Source organism: Lissotriton helveticus, chromosome 6 (assembly GCF_964261635.1).
Source record: "Lissotriton helveticus chromosome 6, aLisHel1.1, whole genome shotgun sequence".
In the NCBI taxonomy this organism is placed as follows: Eukaryota; Metazoa; Chordata; class Amphibia; order Caudata; family Salamandridae; genus Lissotriton; species Lissotriton helveticus.
The window spans coordinates 1200018886-1200041713 of record NC_136067.1 but is presented as its reverse complement, the minus strand read 5'-3'; the positions used below and the strand labels follow the sequence as shown (position 1 = coordinate 1200041713).

At 43.7% G+C, this 22828-nt stretch overlaps 1 protein-coding gene across 7 annotated transcripts in view; it reads right to left on the bottom strand.

The window, feature by feature from the left end:
* Window positions 1-22828, bottom strand: part of LAMA2 (laminin subunit alpha 2) — a 3430794-nt gene that overhangs the window by 736519 nt on the left and 2671447 nt on the right. The gene's annotated exons all lie outside the window — the stretch shown is intronic.

The window sequence follows — 22828 nt, the reverse complement described above, 5'->3', positions numbered from 1 at the left end:
AGTCACAGAGGACTTTAATATAAATCTCTTGAATCCATTTGAGTGAGATGATTAAATTAGCTAGTCCAACAGGATTACTTATGGACTGTCCCTGCTCAATCTATGAGCGAAAAAAGTCAGAGATGATGCCAAGATGGTAACATAAATAAAAGACCCAGAATCCCTGGGCCTAAGACTTCTGAATGGCAGGTTTCAGCAAGATACGCCACAAAAGTGGACCTATCACTCCATCACTTCAAATTCAATACTAGATGTTACAGCTGCCACTCTCCCCCTATTTCACCTAGTTACTTCCTTTAAGATAGTTAAAAATTAGCAATAGTGAGCATGGGCAACAAAAAATAGATAGTAATGCCCAAAAGGGGCTTCATCTTAAGGCATTTGCTTTACTAGGAGAACTTGACAAAACTAACTATCGGAAACACTGCTGGTCTGACAACACAAGAGAATGAATAAAGGATACAGCCCTAACTGTAGCAAATTACTGTTTTAGCAAGGACAATTTAAATCCAATCACCAAGTGGTCTCTTTTTACTGATAAATTAGTGGACAATCAATGATTCACAAGGTGCCCATTGCCACTGCAAAATAAAGAATATGTAGAAGATCAACTAAGAATCAAGGTTTCTGCTTATTCTCGTCTAGTTAGGAAGGAGCTAAATCATTCTTGGAGATTGGCCCAAAAATATCATGGAAACACATACATTTGTAGGTCATTTAACTATTTAAGCAAAATTTCCTGAAAAATAATATGGGATGAAAAAACAAGTCTAAACAAAATTGTTAGCTAAAGGTATTGTATCTTTCCAAAACAAAAATTCAAGGGACTTATGGAAACTAGTCAATGGGTTGAACCAGGTTCCTGTCCCATTAACAGCTCCAATCTAATGAAGGCTAGCTGTGTCAAGTTCTTGATGGACCATTTTAAATTGTCTCCTGTAGGTACTGCATCTCACCCTGATACACAATCTTTCATTACAAAGTCTGCCATTATACAACTAGGAAGGGGCTTTGTTTACTTTTTGGGATGAACAAACATACAATGTTATCCAAGGTGCAGGCAACATGGGACACCGTGACAAAATGGGGTGTCACAAGCATTGTTTAAATCAAACGCAATGTTCTGGGCCTAAACTTTAACAACAGTATTTAACTGTGCATTGCAACATCAGATTATTCCAGATTCATGCAGGGCATCTAAAATTAACCCAATTTTTAAGAATGGCAATATGCACCAACCTACAAATTATACCTTATTTCCCTCCAAGAAATTGAGACAAAACATTTTGCTAGTTTACTATGTAAGGATCTGCTGAGGTGGGCAGAAGACAGTAAAATTGTGCCCCCAAATCAAACAGGGTTTATCCTAGGGGCAGGTCCAGCAACCAACATTATGGCATTATCATTAATTATGGTTAAACTCAAGCATCAAAAGCAACCATTCTACCTCTGTTATGTAGATTAGAAGGTTGCACTTGACTGTGTGCAACATAACCTTCTCTGGCAAAAATTATCATCTAAGGACATTCTGGCTCATCCTTTGAAAGCCATACAGTTGCTGTATATGGACACCTGGACAAGGGTGCAAATTGAAGATGGTTCCATTTTATCCAGGAAAATGCAAACGTTCCAGGGCCTAAAACAAGGTTGTGATTTGGTACCATATTTGTTTAATCTGATTTTACCCGACCTATCTTCTGATACGGATGCAGTGAACTCCCATGCCCTTAAAATTGGGTCTATGCACAATTCAAGTTTACTATATGAGGATGATGTGGTCCTGATCAGCCACACAAAACTCGGGTTGCAACGACTTACACAAAAGTGATTCTTATTCTCCTCTGTCATGTAGTTCCTATAAATCTATATAGGATCAGAGCGTTTAGACAAAATAAAATGTGGGATAGGAGTCCCTACTGATTCCATACACCCCCAGCGGATATGGTTGCCTTTATACCAGCTAGCTCATTGTGCTACTATGAACCCCTCTTACCAAGGAGAGAATAGTTTCTGGCAACTATTGAACATGACAACCCTGACCCCTCAGGAATCGTGGAAACAGTACAGTACTTTTCTCTCAGTCACTCGTGCTCACTTTGCCTCAGAGAGATACACAGAATAATCGATGGGGGCATTTTCAATAAGCATTTATTGAATCAGTTTCATTATAGCATAGAATATGTGTGTTGCAACACCATAAGAAAGAAACAGATATAAAAGATTATAAGCACCAGCAGAGTAAATGGATGGTAGATTTCTAACATCGTGCTAAAATGATGAATAGATGCAGGCATAAAAATACATAACCGTAATAATGCATGCTCCTACGATGCTAATCCTAACTAGGTTACCTAAATGTACCTAGCATTATGTAGGTGTGTAGCCAAGAATTACCCCTAGTATGTAACTAACCCCATTTCCTGGTGTGAGAGAATGAAGGACCCCGTCTTGGTCTCGAGATGGGCACCCTGCGAGGGACGTCAGAGGACTGCATGCTGGAGTGTCTGCGTGCAGGAACCTCAGCGTCTTGCATCAGTGTGTCAGCATGGAAGTCTTTCTCCTCTGCCTGCCCCAGCAAAGATATGGTGCTTATATACCCAAAACGTACCCTCAGGAGTTCTACCTTGCTGTGACATGTCAGTGAAGGATGACAAAAGAGATGACCCTCATATATACTTTTTATGCAGAAGATGGTAGTCCTGCTGTGATTCTGCGAATCCTCATGCATAATAAATGAGGCTAGTTTTCAGAGAAAACCACACAACATTTGTGCAACACCTAACTAGGTAAAAGGTCACCACAAACCCGTTATGTAGTACAATGGCACGGTAAATGTAGGTGAAAGGTTAGGTGACTACCCAGGCCTATATTGGGGTACATTACACATCTTAACATCTCAACAAACGGTATTAAAGTAAATCTAAAGAAAACTAAGATTATTGAAGTTAGTTGCAGAATAAAGAGAAGTCACAAATTGTTCTAAGATGGTGAACAACTGGTGCTGCCAACAACCTATAGATACTTACGAGTACTTTTTGTGATGGAGGCTCCTTTAAACAGCACTAAAAAGATTTGATGAGGAGAGGTAATGCTTTGATCCTGGCCTTCCACACCTTACAAAGAGCTGTGAACGGACCAAGCTTTTTCCCTCTACTGAAAATAATAGCGGCAAAACATATTTAGAGTGTGACACATAGAAGTGAAGCACTCCAGGGCAGAGATGCAGCACTCAAACTAAAATTTCATCTAAAGCATTTAGACTATAGTTTCGCTTTCCTCCTAATGCCTCCCCAGCCCAGAATAGACGGTAGTTTGGTCTATTAAATCAGTTAATAGCAAGGAAAGATGATTACATAAAAACCTGGAAAAGGATCAGGTCTGCCTTTTGAAGTCATCTGTGCCAAGCTCTTTGTCAGGAACTGCAAATTAATGAAACTGCACCTGCCCGTTGTTATTTCGACCTGGCCATTAAAGATCTAGAGATTCACCCAATTTGTGAAAATGTCCCCTCTTCAGCTGCCTTTAAAAAATTGGTTAACGTTATTATGACAACAAACATCTGTGCTTAAAGACAAATCTACGCTATCATGCGAATCGCATGCCTGCTTTACTTAGAGGCCGGGTGGTTAAGACACTTAAAAATTGATTTAATGCATTATCGCTTTCGCCTTGAACCATGAAATATTAACAGAAAATAGTGGGAAAAGGTGTTTGCAAGGAGTGTTGCAGACCGTGTAATTCTGGGAAAAAAATATATTTAGCAGGTTGTTTTGTGATAAATAATTTTGATGTCTCCTCAATAGGTTTTGGGCCCTTGCCTGTGGCGGGTACTTGACCCACCCACACGTGTGATGTACCATTTTTTATCAGGAGGCCTGGGGGAATGCTGGGTGGTAGAAAATGTATTATATTCCATACAGATTCCAGAACTTTCCCACACAGAAATTTGAGAGAAAAAGTGATTTATTCAGCCAAATTTGAGGTTTGCAGGGGATTCTGGGTAAAGAAATGTTAGGGGACCGACGCAAGCCATACCTTGCTGGACCTACCAGGTGTCTAGTTTTCATAAATGTATGGGTTAGGTAGGTTTCGCTAGATGCCCGCTGGCCCCGGGGCCAAAAACACATTAGACCCCCTTTGCAAAACCAGGTTGTTTTGTGATAGGTAAATTTGATGTTGCCTCAATAGGTTATTGGCCCTTGCCTGTGGCGGGTACTTGACCCATCCACACAAGTGAGGTACCATTTTTCTCAGAAGACTTTGGGGAATGTGGGGTGGGTAGAATTTTGTGGTTCCACACAGATTCCAGAACTTTCCACCACAGAAATTGAGGAAAATGTGTTTTTTGTTACATATTTTGAGGTTTTCAAGGGATTCTGGGTAACAGAACCTGGTGAGAGCCCAGCAAGTCACCCCATCCTGGATTCCCCTGGGTGTCTAGTTTTCAAAAATGTATAGGCTTGCTAGGTTTCCCTATGGGCCGGCAGAGCTAGGGTTCAAAAGCTACAGCTAGGCACTTTGCAAAAAAAGGGTCAGTTTTCACTGTGGAAATGTGGTGTGTCCAAGTTGTGTTTTGGGCCATTTCCTGTAACAGGCACTAGGCATGCCCACACAGGTGAGGTACCATTTTTCTTGGAAGACTTTGGGGAATGCGGGGTGTGTGGAATTTTGTGGATCCACGCAGATTCCAGAACTTTCCACCACAAAAATGTGAGGAAAATGTGTTTTTTTTAAAACAAAGTTTGAGGTTTGCAAGGGATTGTGGGTAACAGAACCTGGTGGGAGCCAGACAAGTTACCCCATCCTGGATTCCCCTGGGTGTCTTGTTTTCAAAAATGTATAGGTTTGCTACGTTTCCCTATGTGCCGGCAGAGCTAGGGTTCAAGGTCTACAGCTAGGCACTTTGCAAAAAAAGGGTCAGTTTTCAACTGTGAAAATGTAGTCTGTCCACGTTGCGCGTTGGGCCGTTTCCTGTCGCTGGCAGAAGGCCTACCCACACAAGTGAGGTACCATTTTTCTCAGAAGACTTTGAGGAATGCGGGGTGGGGGGATTTTGTGGATCCATGCAGATCCCAGAACTTTGCATCACAGAAATGTGAGAATTTTTTTTTTTAACTAAGTTTGAGGTTTGCATAGGATTCTGGTGAGAGGCACACAAGTCATCCCATCTTGGATTTCCCTTGCCGTCTAGTTTTCAGAAATGTATGGGTTTGTTAGGTTTCCCTATCAGCCGGCAGTGCTAGGGCCCAAATCCACAGGTAGGCACATTGCTAAAAACAAGTCTGTGCTTAGTGGCCTTTCTGTCGCCCTGGGGGGGGGAAGGGGGGTTGCCCTGATATGCCCCCAAGGGGGGCAGAACGACTGTGGGTATTTTGTAGGAGGGTGGGGGCATTGGTATGCCCATTTTGGGCAGCCCCCACTACCACGCCTAGTGGGGCTACTGCCCCCATCTGCCCCCGGAGGGGCAGAAAGACTTGAATGTCTCTGGAGGGAGTATTGCCATGCCCATTTTGAGCAGCCCCACCGATACATGAATAAAAAAAAATCCCTGGATTCTTGAGGCTTTCTGCCCCGGGGGGGGGCAGATTGGGGGCTGCTGCCCCCATCTGCCCCCCCAGAGGGGGCAGAAAGACTGTCATTTTTGCGGGAGGGGGGTGAGGGCATTGGCATGCCAAATTTGGGCAGCCCCAACCCCTAATTCAAATTGGCAAAAAAAATCCCTGGCGGCTACTGGGCTTTTGGAGGCTACTGCTTCCATGTGCCCTCCGGGGGCAGAAAGGCTGTAATTTATGCGGGGTAGGGGTATTCGCATTCCCATTTTGGGCTGCCTCCACCCCTAATTGTACTTGCCCAAAAAAATCCCTGGTTTCTAGTTGGCTTTCTGCCCCCCAGGGCGGGCAGAAAGACTAATTGTTGCAGGGGGGTGGGGGCAGTGGCATGCCCATTTTGGGCAGTCCTCACCCTAAAACAAATTGCCCCCAAAAAATCTCTGGCGTCTAGTGGGCTTTTTGACCCCAAGGTGGGACAGAAAGGCTGTCAGGGGGTGGGGGAATTGGCGTGCCTATTTTGGGCAGCCCCCATCCAAATTGAAAATGGCAACAAAAAAATCGCTGGTGCCTAGTGGGCTTTCTGCCCCCGGGGGGGGGGGCAGATTGGGGACTACTGCCCCCATCTGCCCCCCAAGGGGGGCAGAAAGACTGAATATGCCCAAGACTGAATATGCCCAATTTGTTTGGGGGGAGCAAAGGCCCTTGCTCAAGGGACCGCTCCCCCCTTCCTGGTGTCTAGTGGATGCATCCCTGCTTGGGGATTGCCCTCCTGGGGCGATCACCAAGCAGGGATCCACAGGGGAGGAAAGGGGAGGTTCTCTTTCTTTGTGCTCAGGGGGATGAGATAGCCCCATGAGCACATAGAAAGTGAAACTTAAATGAGCCTAAAGGCTCATTTCAATTTCGGTTTCTATTAAATGACATCAGCGCAACGTGCGCACTGATCGTCATTTACTAGAAACCGCAGGGGTGCCTCGGGAGATAGGGAAGCCCTTCCCCAGCTCCCGAGGCTTTGGGGGAGAAAAAGATATCCCTCTCGTGCCTGCACCACAGGGATTTCCTGTCCCATGGCGTCGGACACGCGGGAGCCGTCCGATGCACATGAGCACTTATGCGTCGGACGGCTCCAGCGCGTCCGGCGCATGGGGAGGGTTAAAAGTCCTTTTTACACTCTAATTGTAAAGGTGTTAATTACCTGTACAATGGAGAATTTGAGTGATTTGGGTATGGACATTTTATTTATGTATTTATTTATTTATTTTATAGTTTTATAGAGTGCGAACCAGACCCGTGAGGGTATCAGAGCGTTTTACAGGATTAAGGGTGGTATACAAAGCGTTAGGAAGGGAGGGATCAATTGGGTAAAATAGGGGATACATTATACAAGAAAAGCACCAAGTCTAAAGTCCCAGCTACATGCGGGGTAAAAATTAAAACAGGTAATTACATTATATAACAAGCATTTACAATGCAACGGTTTCGCCTTTGACAAAGTTAGAGCTATTGGCATTGCAAATGACAAATTGTTTATTTATGTGTTGGTTTTGAAAACAGATAAATAAATGGCATTGTCATTTACAATGTCAATAGCCAACACGATCGCACCGGGCACCACAGCGCTATAGCTGAGCAGACCTATCACACGCTGGCACAATCCCCTCTCGTTGTCGGCGCCACTCTCGATTCTGTCGGCTCCCGTCCTCCTGCACCCAGCAGGTGTGGGTGTGGCTGCTTTCACAAGAGATACAAATCCCCCATCAGCAGAGAGGCTGGGCAGAGCCTCGGGCAGGTTTGCGTGTTTACTCACAAAGCCAGGCAGGAAGGGAGCTTCCGTGGAGCTAGAAGAGATTAAAGCCACAGCGGGTCTGTGGCCCAGAGACAATATTGACAAGGCGCCTTTCCCACTCTTAGCAACACACACACAGGTCCTCCTGGCGACAAGGACGCATGCTGCTGTACCAGGCGGAGGGCGTCCACTCCTCACAGGGGGGCTACGTACTCCCCCGCCCCAGACAACGTGTACATGCAAGGACCGTCTGAGGCTCTGAAAACACCCCTCCACACAGCCTAGGCCCCCCTGCGTTTCAGATCGAATCTGACGCCACTTATACCCTGTCTCTGCCACCACTTGTCCCAGAGGTTTATGGGTCAGGCTGGGCTTCGCGGCGCGACAGAGGCTCGTCAAGCGGTTTACAAACTCAGCTTATCTCTTTCAACGAAAATTTATATTATTTACGGTTCAGAGGAAATGGAGTCCGGCAGCAAGAAATGGTTGCAAGATATTACCATACTGAAATGAACGTTTGCGCTATGTAAAACTAAAGTAAAATGAAAACAAATACTAAACAAGAAGCACGGGCACACGGACGGGGGAGGGGGCGGGAACGGGCACACGGACAGCGGCAGGGGGCGGGAACGGGCACACGGACAGCGGGAGGGGGGCAGGTTAACGGGCACACGGACAGCGGGAGGGGGGGCGGGAACGGGATAAGAAAAAAAACTAAAAAATGCCGCTTACCTGCAAGAAAAGTAAAATGGCGCAGCCCACCCCTGCTCGGAGTAGGGAGCGGGTCGGGTCTGCGTCCTCACAGGGAGAGCGAGCTGGCTGGTGTGACGAAGGATGCCGGCCTGGAAAAAAAAAATTACATCCGCCCACCGCCGCATGACGATCGCAAAGGGGCGGGATGAGTAAAAATCGCGGGAACGCCCACGAATCTGCTCGCAGAATGACGAGCAGATCTCTCTTCCAATGGCTAGCCTCCATTTATGGAGCTAGCCAATGGAAAGAGAGGGTGGAACAACACACACATACTGTAAACATTAGATTTCGCCTGCGCCGAAAAGCTGCGCGGTGCGCAGCTTTCGACAAGCGAAACCTAAAAAGGCACGCAGTCTCAACTCTTGGGAGATGCCCAGGAGTGCAAGAAGAGCTATCATCCATAGAAGCCGTGGATAATGCTGAGGTGGAGGGTGGAACAAGTCGCTGAGGTGATAGTAACAGGGCCGGCTTTAGGGCAGTGTGACCGGTGCAGCCGCACTGGGAGCTGGCCTGTGGAGGGGGCGCCGACCTCAGGGGGGCGCTGTGTTTAGCAATATCTTATGATTGGAGAGAGGAGGGGCCACTTTTGCCCTGTGGTAGTGAGAGAATCTGAGGAGGCGGTCATAGGGTGTGGGCGGGGTCAAAAGTGATTGTCGCACCAGGTGCCACCAGTGCTAAATCCGGCCCTGGATAGTAATGTATTCAGTAGACGAGGTATTTGCCCATTAAGAAGGTTTGGTCTCTTTCTTAAAATGTGTCAAGGACGGAAGTTTTCTGATGACGGGTGGGAGAGAGTTCAAAATTCGTGGAGCGGCCCCAGAGAAGGCCCGATTGTAGTTTTTTTTCTTCCGGAAGCGTGCTGGTTGCAGCAACAGGTCTTTGGCAGATCGGGAGTTTCTGGCTCTTCCGGATATCCCTAGTTTTTGTGCAAGAAATGAAGGGGAATTGGAGTGAAGAGCTTTGTGAGTAATGCAGGCCAGTTTAAATTGGATTCTGGCCTCTAGGGAAGCCAGTTCAGAACTTTGAGGTGGGGAGAGATGTGGTTGGATTTCTTTGAGCCAGTTAGGAGTCTGTCAGCGGTGTTGAGGCAGCCTTTCAATGGGGTCAGAGAGCTCTAGGGTAGCCATGCGAGAGTAGAGCATCCATATTCTAGTCTGGAAATGACTAGTGCCTGTATTGACATTTTAAGGTCGGAAACATCGAGGAAGGGTTTTAGGTTTCTTAGGTAACTCAGGTGGAATCTATCCGTTTTGGAGCTATCTTCATCATGCTTTCCTTCTGCAGGGAAATATCTCTGGTGTTGAAGCTCATCTGCAATACTTGCAAATCTAGATGGACCAATTTAACATCTTTCTCATTTGTTCACTTAGAAGGTTAGAATGTATTCGTAGCTTTTATCAACGGTACTGATACCCTAAATTAGAGTAAACATGCCTTGGCTCACCTGGTCAATTCAACACAGCTTGATAGGAGATGCAGTAGAAGCTGATGCAAAGAGGTTTTGTCCAAGCAGAAACGTTAGAATGCCGGTGTCCAATGTCTGGGGGTATCCCCTTCAAGTCCTTTTTTTTCCATTGTACTTTAACTATGAACTTTCATACCTATACTCAGCATTTCTACCCAACTCCCAGAGAGGGCTTATCATTTCTGACCTCACCTAACAAGCCATTGGCTCTCAGTGTACTAAAGAATTCTCTAACGAATTGCAATCTCTAGGTCCAAGGGTGTTTCTGATGTAAATGACCAGAAATTGCATCAACAAAGCAGGCCTCATGGATGGCAATTGTGCCATGATTCAGTAATTCTGTGAAATGCAATAAGGTATGTCCACAATGCGTTGAAATATTGCTTCATTTACAAAGCATTCCTTTTGTTCAAGTTTGAGTGTCTGTTCTCTGGCCTCTTATTTTGGATGTTATAGATGGTACCTCCAGTACATTCATGTTCCTGAGTTTCTTTTCTTGAGACTAGTTCTCAGTGTGTAGCAATTTCGGGATCATTCAAAGGTAAGGTAAACTTTTGAGTAAGTTTGCACCTTGATGTAAGTCTACTACTTTGGTATTCACAAACTCTGAGTGTAAACTTGCTAGAAAAGTTTAATTTGGATGTCTCCAACCTGAGGGTAATGCAATTGAATTAATATTGTGTGGGTGGGTGACATCCCTCTCTAAAACCCTATCTGACCTTCCAGAAACCCCTCATACTCCTCCCTGATCCCATCCCCTTTAGTAGTAGGTCTGCCTCTTCTCCCACCACTCCTTCCAGCCCCTTCCACATTTACTACCATAACATATGCTTAATTGTGTGGGGAATCAGCAGATAGGTCAGTACACTCTTCATATAGGTATAAGACTACACTCTGCACATAGTTTGAGAATTGTAAATTGTTGTACATACGGTGGTACTTTAAAATTAAGTTTGAGGATCTGTGTGGAGGGTAGCTGGCCTGTTGGGGTTGATGGTGACCGTGCTGCTAGGGTGTTCGGGACTTGTAGTTAGCGGACGGGGATGGCTGGGGTAGAGTTGTGGTCTTGAAGGATGGCTAGGATTTCGTTTCCCGTGAGGTCTAGAGGATTAGAGGAGGCGGTGGGAGCGTTGTATGTGAGTGCGAGAGCCCGGGATTCCTCCTCAGAGAGGAGGCAGGGTTGTTTGCGTGGGCGAAGATGTCTTAGAAGTAGCGGTAGAGGTTGCTTGGGAGGCTCGGTGTTCGGTGGGGGGGAAGTATGCGGTGACTTGAGGTTAGCTAGTGAGACCTCGGCAAGGTGAAGGAGGCTCATAAGGTTCAGAATGTAGCTATGAATGCTGTGGGTGAGTTTGGCTGCTCTGGAGTGCAGAGTTTCAAGATTAGTATAAACAAGGGGTACGAAGGGGCGAGGGTTCAAAATTTCAGGATCAGTCGAGGAGGCATGTGACAGTGGGAGGGGTGAAGGATTGGCTGGAGCAGGCTCAAGGGTCTTTGGAGTAGGAGTATCTAGCTGCGATTTTGGTAGATGACTGGCGGGGAGGAGCTCGGAGGTCTAGGGGTGGTTCTGTTATAGGTGCCTTGGTCGGGGTGACCAGTGGGGGACATTGGGAGCGTATCAGTCTCCTCGACAGAGGGGGGCACTAGGTGGGAGGAGATCACAGGTGTAGGGGAAATTCTGACGCCATCGACAGGAGACATGATAGGGGGGATTGGATGAGCCGAAGTGGAGACCCTTGGAGGACTAGTAAATGGATGGCTGGATCTGTTAGGATGGCGTGGTGGTGGGTCATTGGTATGGGTGTTGGTTATCCAGTCGGAGTTGTGCACGTGGTTTCTGAGAAGGGGGGAGAGGTCTGAGAATTTGTTGAGGTTGTAGGTTGAGGCTTGGATTAAAACAATGCCGTTTTTGTAGAGGGTGATGGTGAGGTCAGCTCGCAAGGTTGGGGAGGGTGCTATTGTGAGCTTAGCTCTGTGTGGAATGTTTCAGGTTAAATGAATATTGAGAAGGTGCGCAAGGGTTTTTCGCCAGGAGGCGGTTCTTCTGGAATAGAAGATAAGGTCAGTCTCTTGTCCAGAGTCCAAAGCAGACAGCACAGTTGCAGGACAATCATATTCAGCAATTTCCTGCTGTACAGATTCAATATTTGTTGACAGTTCAGTCTCTGTCTTCTACAGCGGTCTCAGATTTGGGCCAGCAAGTTCAGTTGCAGCCTCAAGTTCCAGAAACTGACGGATCCCAGGAGATGCCTCTTTTAAAACAGCAGCAAGGAGAGGAGGGTATTGTGCGGTGGGATATAAAGACTATTCTGAACCTTATTCTGGATGAAATTAGAGAACTTAAAGCAGCACAAGCAAGTGCAATAGCCTCCCCGCACCAACAATTACCTAAAATTGAAGAAACAGTGGGTAGTTTTCCTGCAAGAATGCAGGAGGCTGAGTCAAGAATCTTGCAGCTAGAGGACCAGGTGGATGCCATGCAGCAACAAGTCAACCTAGCAAGGAAGGAACAACTTCACTAGGAAATAAAATTGATGAGTTGGAACATCAATCATGCTGCTCCAATCTGCACCTGGTAGGAGTACCAGAAGGATGTGAAGGGGTGCATATCCTTCAATGGGTCGAGACATTTATTAAGAAAATATTTCTACCGGAATAATCAGGTGATCTCACAATTACACGGCACACAGGGTCCCAGCTCAGCCATATCCAAACTAAAAACTGCCACGGACGATTCCGGTAAATTTAAAGAGCAGATTCTGGCCAGAGCCATTCAAAAGAAACAATTCTCTACTGCTGAAGCACTATACTGACGTAGTTTTTCTGATATGTCGGTGGCAGCCGCGGGCAGTAGGAAGAAATTTGTAACGTTATTATAGTTGTTTAAAGTACACGGTGCGCAAGCAGCAATCCCTCAACAGTCTAAATAAGGGTTCTGGTTAAAGGACGGTTTCCCGTTTGCTAACGTAGATAAAGCCCAGGAGTTGCTGCAAAACATCTCCAGCTAAATAGGTAGCTTTGACAAAGTAAGCTGGAGGTGGAAATGGATGGCTATGCTGATTATTTTGATGATGGGGATGGGTTGTTCACCTGTGGTGCACCACTATGGCACCCAGGAAGGGCGTTTATCACTGTGAGAGGGGTATTGTGCATTGTCTTGGGTGGACTTTGAGAAGAATTAATTTCTAAAAGAGGGTTCAAGTAAAAGTAGGTTACTGGGACAATTGCTCTTAAAGTTCGAATAATATCATATAATGTACATGGAATGTACAATAAGTAACAGTATGGTGGCCTAATTAGGTGGTTAACTTCTTTTTCACCACAAGTTTTAATTCTCCAGGAGACCCATCTTAAAACTAGTACACAAAAGCTTTTTATCCCTAAATATTATTCTAAAGCATATTTTGCTTCAGCTGGGTTAGCAGTAATGAGGGTATCGATTTATTTTGTGCACGGGGAACAGTGGGAGGTTATTCAAGTTTGTAGGGATCCCAAAGGCAGATGGATCTGGATTACAATCAGGGTGAACGGCTACCCTTTAAATTTAGTGAACTACTATGTCCCGATAGTGGACAATCCTAATGCAATTATGCAGATTAGCAATTTGTCCATGGGAGCAGAGGGCCCTATAATCAAAGGGTGGAGTTTAATTGTATTCAGGATTTAGTAAGGGATACTTCGAACACCACAAAGAAAACAGTTGAAGCTGTGCTCTAAAAAAGTGTTAGATGTAATTAAGCAGGTTTACCAATTGACTGATCCATGGCGTAGTGCTTATGTGGGGCTTTCACAATATACTTGTTGTTCTAGTCGATTTCAATCAGCTTCTGTTATAGATTATTCTCTTATCACCCTCTCTTTTAAATGTGTTGGTTTAGAATTTTGGGCTAGTTCATTTTCAGATCACTCACTGGTTGGTATTGAATTAGAAGGGGAGGCAAGGACGAGGAAGAGGTCCACTTGGCAGATGGATCATCTCCTTTCTTCCAATTAGGAATGGTTGACAAGAATGAAAAAATATATCGAGAAGTTTTTTCAACTGGATAAGGGTACTGCATTACTTTTTTCAGTTTGCTGAGCTTTTAAGGCAATAATGAATGTCAGATGGTGGCATTTATGGTTTCACGAATTAAAAGCCTGGTTATGCGTATAGCTGAACTCCAATCTGCAGTAGATTCAGCTTTGCAGAAGACTTGTTTCTAGGAGTCACAAATATTAGCAGATATGCAGTTGACCAAAGCTAAGCGAGAGCTAAGGGAATTTTAGTTTTTAGAGGAAATCCATAGCTCAAGGCTATACCATCTGCAGCTGTAGGAAAGCCAGATGGTAGGAAAATTCTTGGCTTGGTCAAATAGGGTTAAGCAGGAGGCAGCATTATTCACCAAACAACCGAAAACGGGGACAGGAGCATTCGTCTCTGAAAAGGACGAATTGTCCAAATCTTTTTGCAACATTATGATAATTTGTATACTACCAAATTTGCAGTCTAAAAAGAAACCATACATCATAATTTTCAGACTATTAAATTAACGCAATTGGCAAGCACACAGGTAGAGGGATTAGTAATGGGTATCACAGCATTAGAAATCCAACAGGCCCTGGCCTCAATGTCTTGTGGTAAGGCTTGTGGCAGTGACAGCTTTTGACAGAGTTTTCAAAAGCATTTTCTGTAGAGCCTACACCTTTTATCACTGAGCTTTTTAATTTTATAAAAGAAGGGGAAGAGGCTCCGTAAATATTCAAGGAATCAACAATTGTCAGTTTTGTTAAGAAAGGAAAGAACCACAGGAATATAAACTCATATTGGGCGATTAGCTTATTAAATACGTATTTTAAAATCTTAATGAAAATTTGGGCAAATCATATCACTATGGCAGCCCAGAAGGTAAGTCACCTAGACCAGACTGGGTTTGTGGCTGGCAGGTTGATGTTGACTAATACCGTTTTTTTACTTCATGCGCTGGATTATTTATAATGTGAATTAGACGCCTGCACTGATTATGGTGGTAGATGCCGAGAATGAATTAGACTCGGTACATTTTGATGCTCTTTTTTATGGCCTTGAGAGGTTTGGCTTTCCTTCTCAGTTTATCATTATGCTTTGCAATATATATCAAGGGGCTCAGAAACAGGTATTCATAAATTTTAATTTAGCAGGAACGGTCAATATAAATAGAGGAACTCGGCAGGGCTGTCCCTTGTCTCCTGTACTATTTACCTTTTTTATCGAACCCCTGGCAGTCAGGATTAAGCCTAATCTGGGTACAGAGGCCCCGATAATGGGATTGTCTAAACTAAAACTATTTGCGGACAATATAATTCTATACCTTAGGCAAGAAGAACAAAACATTAAAAAGATGTTGGCAGAATTTGACCAGTTCCAATCAATTGGGAGATATGAAATTAGAATGGCTTCTATTTAATATCCCTCTTAATCTTTAGCAGCAGGCTTCCTCTTCCCACCCAATTCGTAATTTGGGGATATATGTAACTAATCGCTATGGCGAACTTTATCATTTGAATTATAGTGTGATGATGAAGAAGATCAAAGACTTATTAGACAGATGGACACTTCTTCCTCTTATATTAATAGGGCGATAGCTGTGATAAAAAATTCTATTTTACCCTTGTTGATTTTTCTTTTTACTAATGTGCCGATTAAAATCAGTACGACCTATTTTAAAGAATGAGAAGCACTTTTTCAATGCTTTATTTGGAATAAGAAGGTCTTAAGAGTTAAACTTTCAGTGCTCGATATCACTCAGGGAGGATTGGAACAGCCTCGGGTACCCACATATTATGAAGCCTCTCTTACAGATATAGGGGTCTCTGGACTTTTTTCTTTTTTTTTAAAGGATGGTGCAAGTTGCAGATGGCCAAACTTCCAAAATGACGAGATATAAAACAGTGCAGGAATATTGTGGAAGACTTCAGCATTCTATTCCTCAAATGCTCTGGAATAGAATGCTTGAGTTGCAGTTTAAGGAATGCAAAGTTCTGGGCTAAAGAATACCAAATAGCCATTTAAGTTATTTGGAACACAACAGCTTTAAATAACTGGTCCATTTTTTTGGTGGGGGTAATGTATTACTTGGCAGGACCTTCAAGATAGGTCCGGTGATCCATGCAAGCTTTTTTTCTTTGGATACCAGCAAATTGTGCACCTACTGAAAACATTTTGTCTTCAGTCAGGTCAACTTTTCTCCCCAAAAATAGCAGCTCTGTTTAGGATAAAGCTAAGGGGGAAGGAAATTGGTACAGATTGGTATGGAATCAAAGAGAGTGCCACCTAGTGAAAAGTTTTTTTAGATAAGATCACTTGGTAACTCGATGCACTTTTTCTGAGTTTGAGTTGCAATCAATCATGCAATTAGGGAATAAAGCCTTAAGAGCTGTACATTTTAAGAGAATGTATTTTTAATCATGCCGGATGGCATACTACACTCCTAAGGACATCCAGGACCCCAGGACACACACAGATGTACTAACAGACTGTCAGTCTGCCCTGAAGGGCCTTTTTCATGCTTAAAATGTGGTTTTCAAGCTACTCACTGTAACATTATAGTCGGGAGCCCTAACAATGATAAAGACACTCCAAAAGGCTGGAAAAGCTTTTTACTTAATGTAAGGTCCCTCCCAAAGCATCATATGCAACTTTGGGACTCTATACATAGTATTATGCCTGAAATCTGTTTCATAACTGAAACATGGCTCAAACCCCACACTATTCCAACTATCACCTTGGGAATACCTATGGGGTATAAAATTCTCCGCCAAGATCGACTGGAGAAAATAGGAGGCGGGATCGCCATTGTTTATAAAGATAGCCTGAATATTAGGGTTTTAGAACAGGTAATGTTACCCACTATGGAAATAATTATTTTTCATCTAAAAGTTAGCCCTAAGGTACACTGGAAAGGAGCACTAGTGTATCGACCGCCAGGACCGAATGCTGGGTTTTCCCTAGCTTTGACTGAACTTCTAGCTCCCCACATGAAAACGAATGAAAATTTTATCCTACTTGGAGATTTTAACTTTCATACCGATGTTGCTGATCACCCTGATACTATTGCACTTTTAACAGATCTTACCCTGCTGGGCCTTCATCTTCGTAATAACGGCCCCACTCATACTGGTGGCCATACTCTGGACTTAATCTTTACCACCCTTCCCAATGTTTACTGTCATCCCCCTAAATACATCTACTGGTCAGACCACAAAATGTTAGAATTTTCTTTCCTTCATTTACCCGAATCTACCAATCACCTTATCATGCAAGCCATTAAACGCAGACCATGGCACAAAGTTACTCCTGATAGGTTCACTCAAGTCTGGAAACAGCCAGTTCTTACAAGCTCGGATGACATTGAGAAAGCTCTTTTAAAATTTGACTTCTCACTGATGGAAGCCATTAACACTCTGGCTCCTCAGAAAGTAGTCAAGCAACCTACCATAGCTAAAAGGGAAGCATGGTATACTGAGGCCCTCAAAATAGAAAAACAATGGTGCAGGAAATTGGAGAAACTATGGAGACGGTCACATAAGGAGGAAGACAAAGATCGTTACTTAACAGCTATGACCACCTACTATAAAAATATCAAAAGAGCAAGGAAAGTCAGTCTTTCCTCCCAAATAACAGAGGCAGGTAATTCCACCCGTGAGCTATTTAAAATCATACAGACTTTTACCAACCCTGTAATATGTGAGAGCCCGGATGTTTTTACTCAAGACCTCTGTAATAACATCTCCCAGTTCTTCGAAGAAAAAATTGAGGGGATATATAGGAAAATTACGAAAGTCACAGGTCCTTTCGAGATTATGGCCCCTGAGACACTTCCCACAAAGACCCCTGATAAAATGCTCCATGCCATCCCAGAAGTTACCTTAAAAGACTTGACCACTCTTATTGGTAATATGAAGACTGGTTCTCCTACTGATCTGATCCCTGCAAAAATGATTTCCCCTTTAGTGGAATCATTAGGCCCCACCATTCAGAAGCTTATAAATCTTTCCTTTGCCGAGGGACAACTTCCACAACCCTGGAAAGAAGCGGTAGTGAACCCCATACGGAAAAACACCACCCTTCCCTAGTCAGAACTCTCCAACCTCCGCCCTATTTCCCTTCTCCCTTTCATTAGCAAACTGGCTGAGAAACACGTTAATACCATCCTTTCCAAATTTATCGAGGCGACAGGGGGCCTGGACCAATCACAATCTGGGTTCAGGCCCAACCACAGCACTGAATCGGCCCTCCTCTCTGTGACTGATAAGATCAAAATGTCACAGGATAGAGGAGGCTCCATGATATTAGTGTTGTTGGACCTGTCTGCGGCCTTTGATACCGTGTCCCACAACATCCTTCTCAGCCACTTGCAGGGAGTAGGGATTGGAGGCTTAGCACTATCTTGGCTGGAGAGTTTCCTTTCCAGGAGATCGCAATCTGTCAGCTTGGGCCCCTATCGTTCCACCTCGAAGGCGCTCACAAAGGGGGTGCCACAAGGCTCATGTCTCAGCCCTACATTGTTTAATGTATATGTGGCCCCCCTTGCTGAGATTGTGCGGAAGTATGGGTTCATACCGGTTTCCTACGCTGACGACACCCAGCTCCTCTACCCTTTCAGCTCCCTTGGCCCTACAGTCAAGGAAAATTTTGCTGGGGGTATGAGGGCAGTGTCACATTGGATGGCCGCAAGTTGCCTCCAATGCAACGTTGCAAAAACAGAGGTTATGCTCTTCGGCAAGGCGAGCCTCCTCTGGTCTCCTGAATGGTGGCCACTGGACTTAGGCCCTGTTCCCACATCTAAGCCTCATGTTAAAAATCTAGGGGTTAAGATTGACCAAAAATTGACCCTTAAGGAGCATACCAATCACATTGCTGGATTATGCTTCTATACCATTGGCCTCCTAAGACGAGTATTTCCATATCTTCCTGATACTTACAGGAAGACACTCGTGCAGGCCCTGGTTACTAGCCGCCTGGACTACTGCAACGGCCTGCTGACGCTAGCAAATGCTGATGCGGTAGGTCGTTTGCAGATAGTCCAGAATACGGCGGCTAGGTTGGTCATGGGTGCGCCGGCCAGGACTCCCTCTAAGCCTTTGTTGGTAGAGCTACACTGGCTCCCTATACGGCAGCGCATTAGTTTCAAAATATGCTGCACGGTCCACAAATGCTTATATGGGGACAGTCCTAAATATCTCTCTCAATCTCTTGAACTGTACCAACCTAGCCGGTCACTTCGTTCAAGTAATCAAGCACTCTTGAAACCCCCCCCAACAAAAAGAGCTAGGCAGGGATACCGAGCATTTTCATCGGTTGGTCCTGCTCTATGGAACAAACTTCCCATAGAAATGAGGATGAACACCAACCACCTATCCTTTAGAAAGGCCCTGAAAACATTCCTTTTCCAGGAGGCATTTCAGCCCCTTTAAATGTACTTTATAGACTACGATAACCTTTTGGCTGGCAAAACGCGGAGATACCCTTATGGGATTGATTCCAGCGCGATACAAGAAATTAAAATAAAATAAAATAAAATAAAATTTTTCCAGAGTTGGAGGATCATTGCTTTTGCTGTCAGCAGCTGGGGGGCGACTGGGTACATACTTCTTTTACCTGCCCAATGGTGGTACAGTTCTGGGAAATAGTATTTGCCGCTCTAAGTCTAGGATTGCAGAGAAGGATTGAACAGGAGGCAGATGTGTTTTTTTTTTGGCTTTTTAAGGCAGAGGCAGAATTTGCCATTGGCTAAAGGGGCTGAAACATTTATCGCAATCGCCTGTTTAGTTGCTCGATCCTTGATCTTACAGAATTGGAAGAAAAATAGAGTACCAACGTTTCAAGAGTGGCATATTAAGCTGAACCGCATAAAAAAGGTTTGAGGAGGCCTTCACAAAAAGGGTTGTGGGTATCAAAAGATTCATTGCTTCATGGCAGTTCATGGAGAGAATATAAAACACAACAGCGTAAGATTCAGTAAATAATACCGGGGGGCATTGTGTGCATTGTAGGCAGTATCTGGAATGAAGAAATCGTAGGAAAATTATTAAGGCAAGGTAGATCTAGTTATACCGTCCTTTAACAAGGTCAGTCTTGGAATTAGTAGTATATATATATATCAGCTTGTTACACACTTTGTAGAAGGTTTCCATGAGTGATCAGAGAGTACAATCTGGAATGATGCACTTTATTTAGCTACTGAATAATATTGTCTACATGAATATCAAAACATGCATATCTTATGCACATTTGCACTTTGTTGAAATGTATTAATGTATTGCACTTTACTTAAAGCATTGAATGGTTTAATATCAGACTATGCATATTTTTAGGCACGTATGCACTTTATTGAAAATTTTGAATGTAGTTCCGGCATGATGTACTTTATTTATGTGTAGAACAATATTGTTTATTAATGTCCATATGAAATGACATTAGATCTCAATGTTCCAATCAATGAAGTATATTTCTGATGATATAATAGTTATTTACTAGTTGAATTGTTGACTACCCTATATATCTGCTTAATAGTAAAAAACATTTACACACAAATATCTAGTTTCCCTCCACTATCCCTCATGATGGGACATATCTTCAGAAAAGGTTGGTCCACATAGGTATTTTCCTAAATTCTTGATTGTTGGAATCCCTGGTGTGAATGTAATTTCCATGGGCCTGTCTCTAAACTAGAGATAGCCCAGTAGGCAATTTCAGAGGCAATCAAACTAGAAAAGAAAGATTGGGATATCTGTCCTATATTTGGCAATATCAGTCCTGTGTCTACAGAGGAACATATTAAAACTCCATGTTTTGTAAGGTTGCATGTCATACAAAATCATTTGATTCATATCAAACATCACTTATCCTGATTGACAAGAACATTGAGCAGTACATGACTGTTTGCTGATTTTCTGTATAACTAAATAGAACATATTTCTCTTGTACCTACTTGTGCAAGACCATCCCATTGGCTGTTTTTAACACAATTGTTTATTGAATTTGAAGGCTGGTAAATATGCATAGCACCATGAAGATGAGCATCCCCTTTTCTAAATTTGAAAGACACATACATGGTCAGGGCATGCCTGAACATGGTGAAACTGCAAAGCTGTGGGTTTGAAATTGGTCCAGGGTGCCCACAAGTGCAAACTAAGAAGTATTCCAGGTGGGTAATGTCAGTTTGAAGCACGTTTTGTTTGGCGGCAGAAATACACTCCTGACCAGTATGAAAATATATCAATACAATATATTTTCAACATTTGCTCAGTCTAAGAATACATTTACCTGACCTGATTTACTAGTTGAACAATATAACCATTTTCAATTTTTTCATAATTCTTACCTAAAGAAGAAATTTACTGATGCGGGGTCATATGCCTGGCAAAGGATGGCCTTCATATGTGATCTAAAGCATCTCCTTTGCACAGAGATACCAGATATGTGTGGGTCTTCATTTGAACAATGATGTCACACATGCTAAACAGGAAGTATAGCAGGTGGGCAATGTCAGAAGCAGATAAAGCCAAAAGTAGGGTTGGACACCCTGTCCTTTGGTTACAGATATCTACCCCTTGGTCACAGGTGGACATATTTGATATATATGTTTTGCCTGGTATTGCCATCAGAGAATACAGGATGTGGTCCAGATGTACAAAGTCATTTAGCATTTCTTAATGGGCCGAATCGCTATTTCGGACCATTAAGAGATGATAGATGGCCTTTTCAGATGTAGAAAGGGCCAAAACCGGTAGCAATTTATGCTTTCTACATAGTAGAAATCGCAAAGACTGCAAGATAGGAATCGCAAATAGGGATTACCTAATTGCAATTCCTGATGCACATGTACAAAGCTTTTTCTAAATGCGAATTGGGAATTTAGGAAATGCAAATATCACGGACTTCAAGTCGATGGTAAACATGAGCAAAGTAAAAAAATGCATTATAAATGCATTTTTTTATTGTGACATGAAGTGCAAATATGCCCCACAGGGCATACATACATGTGCACTAGGAAATTTGGGGTGCCTCCAAATGGGCCTTTAGCCCCGTCTTTGCATTTCTTAAATTGTGATTTTCCATTAGGAAATCACAATTTAGGAAATACAAACCATTTTCTATTTCGTCCATAGGCAGGAATGCACTGGGATTTCCTATTGGCGATTCCCTAATAGTGACTCCTAAAGTGCAGGAATCGCTATTAGGGAATCGCAAATTGTGTACATATCCTTTTGTATTTCTTAACCAGAGATTCCTATGGAGTCGCTATTTAAGAGATGCGAACGAGAACCTTAGTACATCTGGCCCTAAAATTCTGCAAAGAGCATTCACACAGACAGACATAGCTTGCAGTCAGAAAATTGTCAGCAGAAAAATCTTAAATGATTGGACATGAAGGGTATTGTTCAGCAATGAAACTACTGTAATCGAATGCAGTCTTCATCGAAGACTTCATATGAATCCACTAGATATTCAAAATGCTGTCAGTAAACAACACACTTTTGAAAATGTATGCATAATGAATGGCTTTGCAGAAAAGAAAGATGATCTTGAAATAAAAGAGAGTGCTTATATAGTGTTTTTAAACGAATAACCTCACTCATGACAGAAAATAATAATGCACTAATATTTAACAGAATGAACCCTGTTTTCCTTATTGATGCAAAGGTGTATGCATTGCTGTTTGCTCAGGAGACACATTGCATTCAATCATCCCATTATGGGAGGTGGAGTCAAGATGGCTGCCTAAACAGACATACATTTCCCCGCTTCATTTGGGCAGTGGCGGCTCGCAGAGGGAGTACTGCAGGGCTGTGGGGTGGGGCGGGGGATGGGCAGGATGGGGAGGGTAGTGAACTCCGACATACGGCAGAAAGGAGTAAAGTAAGTAAAGAAATAAATAAAACAATTTACCTTGCGCAGGCTGAATCGCCAACTCGGCGATGCAACACTTGCAAGGTACATTGTTTTATTTATTTATGTACTTACTTTGCTCCGTCCCGCCATATGTCAGAGTGCACTACCCCCCCACGCTGCACCTCCCCCGCCCTGCCTCACCACAGCACTCCCTCTGTGTAGCGCCACTGCACCGGTATATGCCGAACTGCGTGATACAAGCATGTTCCTGGAGTGGGCTGCATTTATATTGTGAGCGTGGTAGCCCCTGCTGCATGGGCTTGAACTAATGATGCCGAGTTTCAGAGGCATGGGCATATTATGGATAGCCATGGCAGCAGAGACAAGATGGTGGCTGCCAACTAGCTTCTCCCTGAAATGAAGGG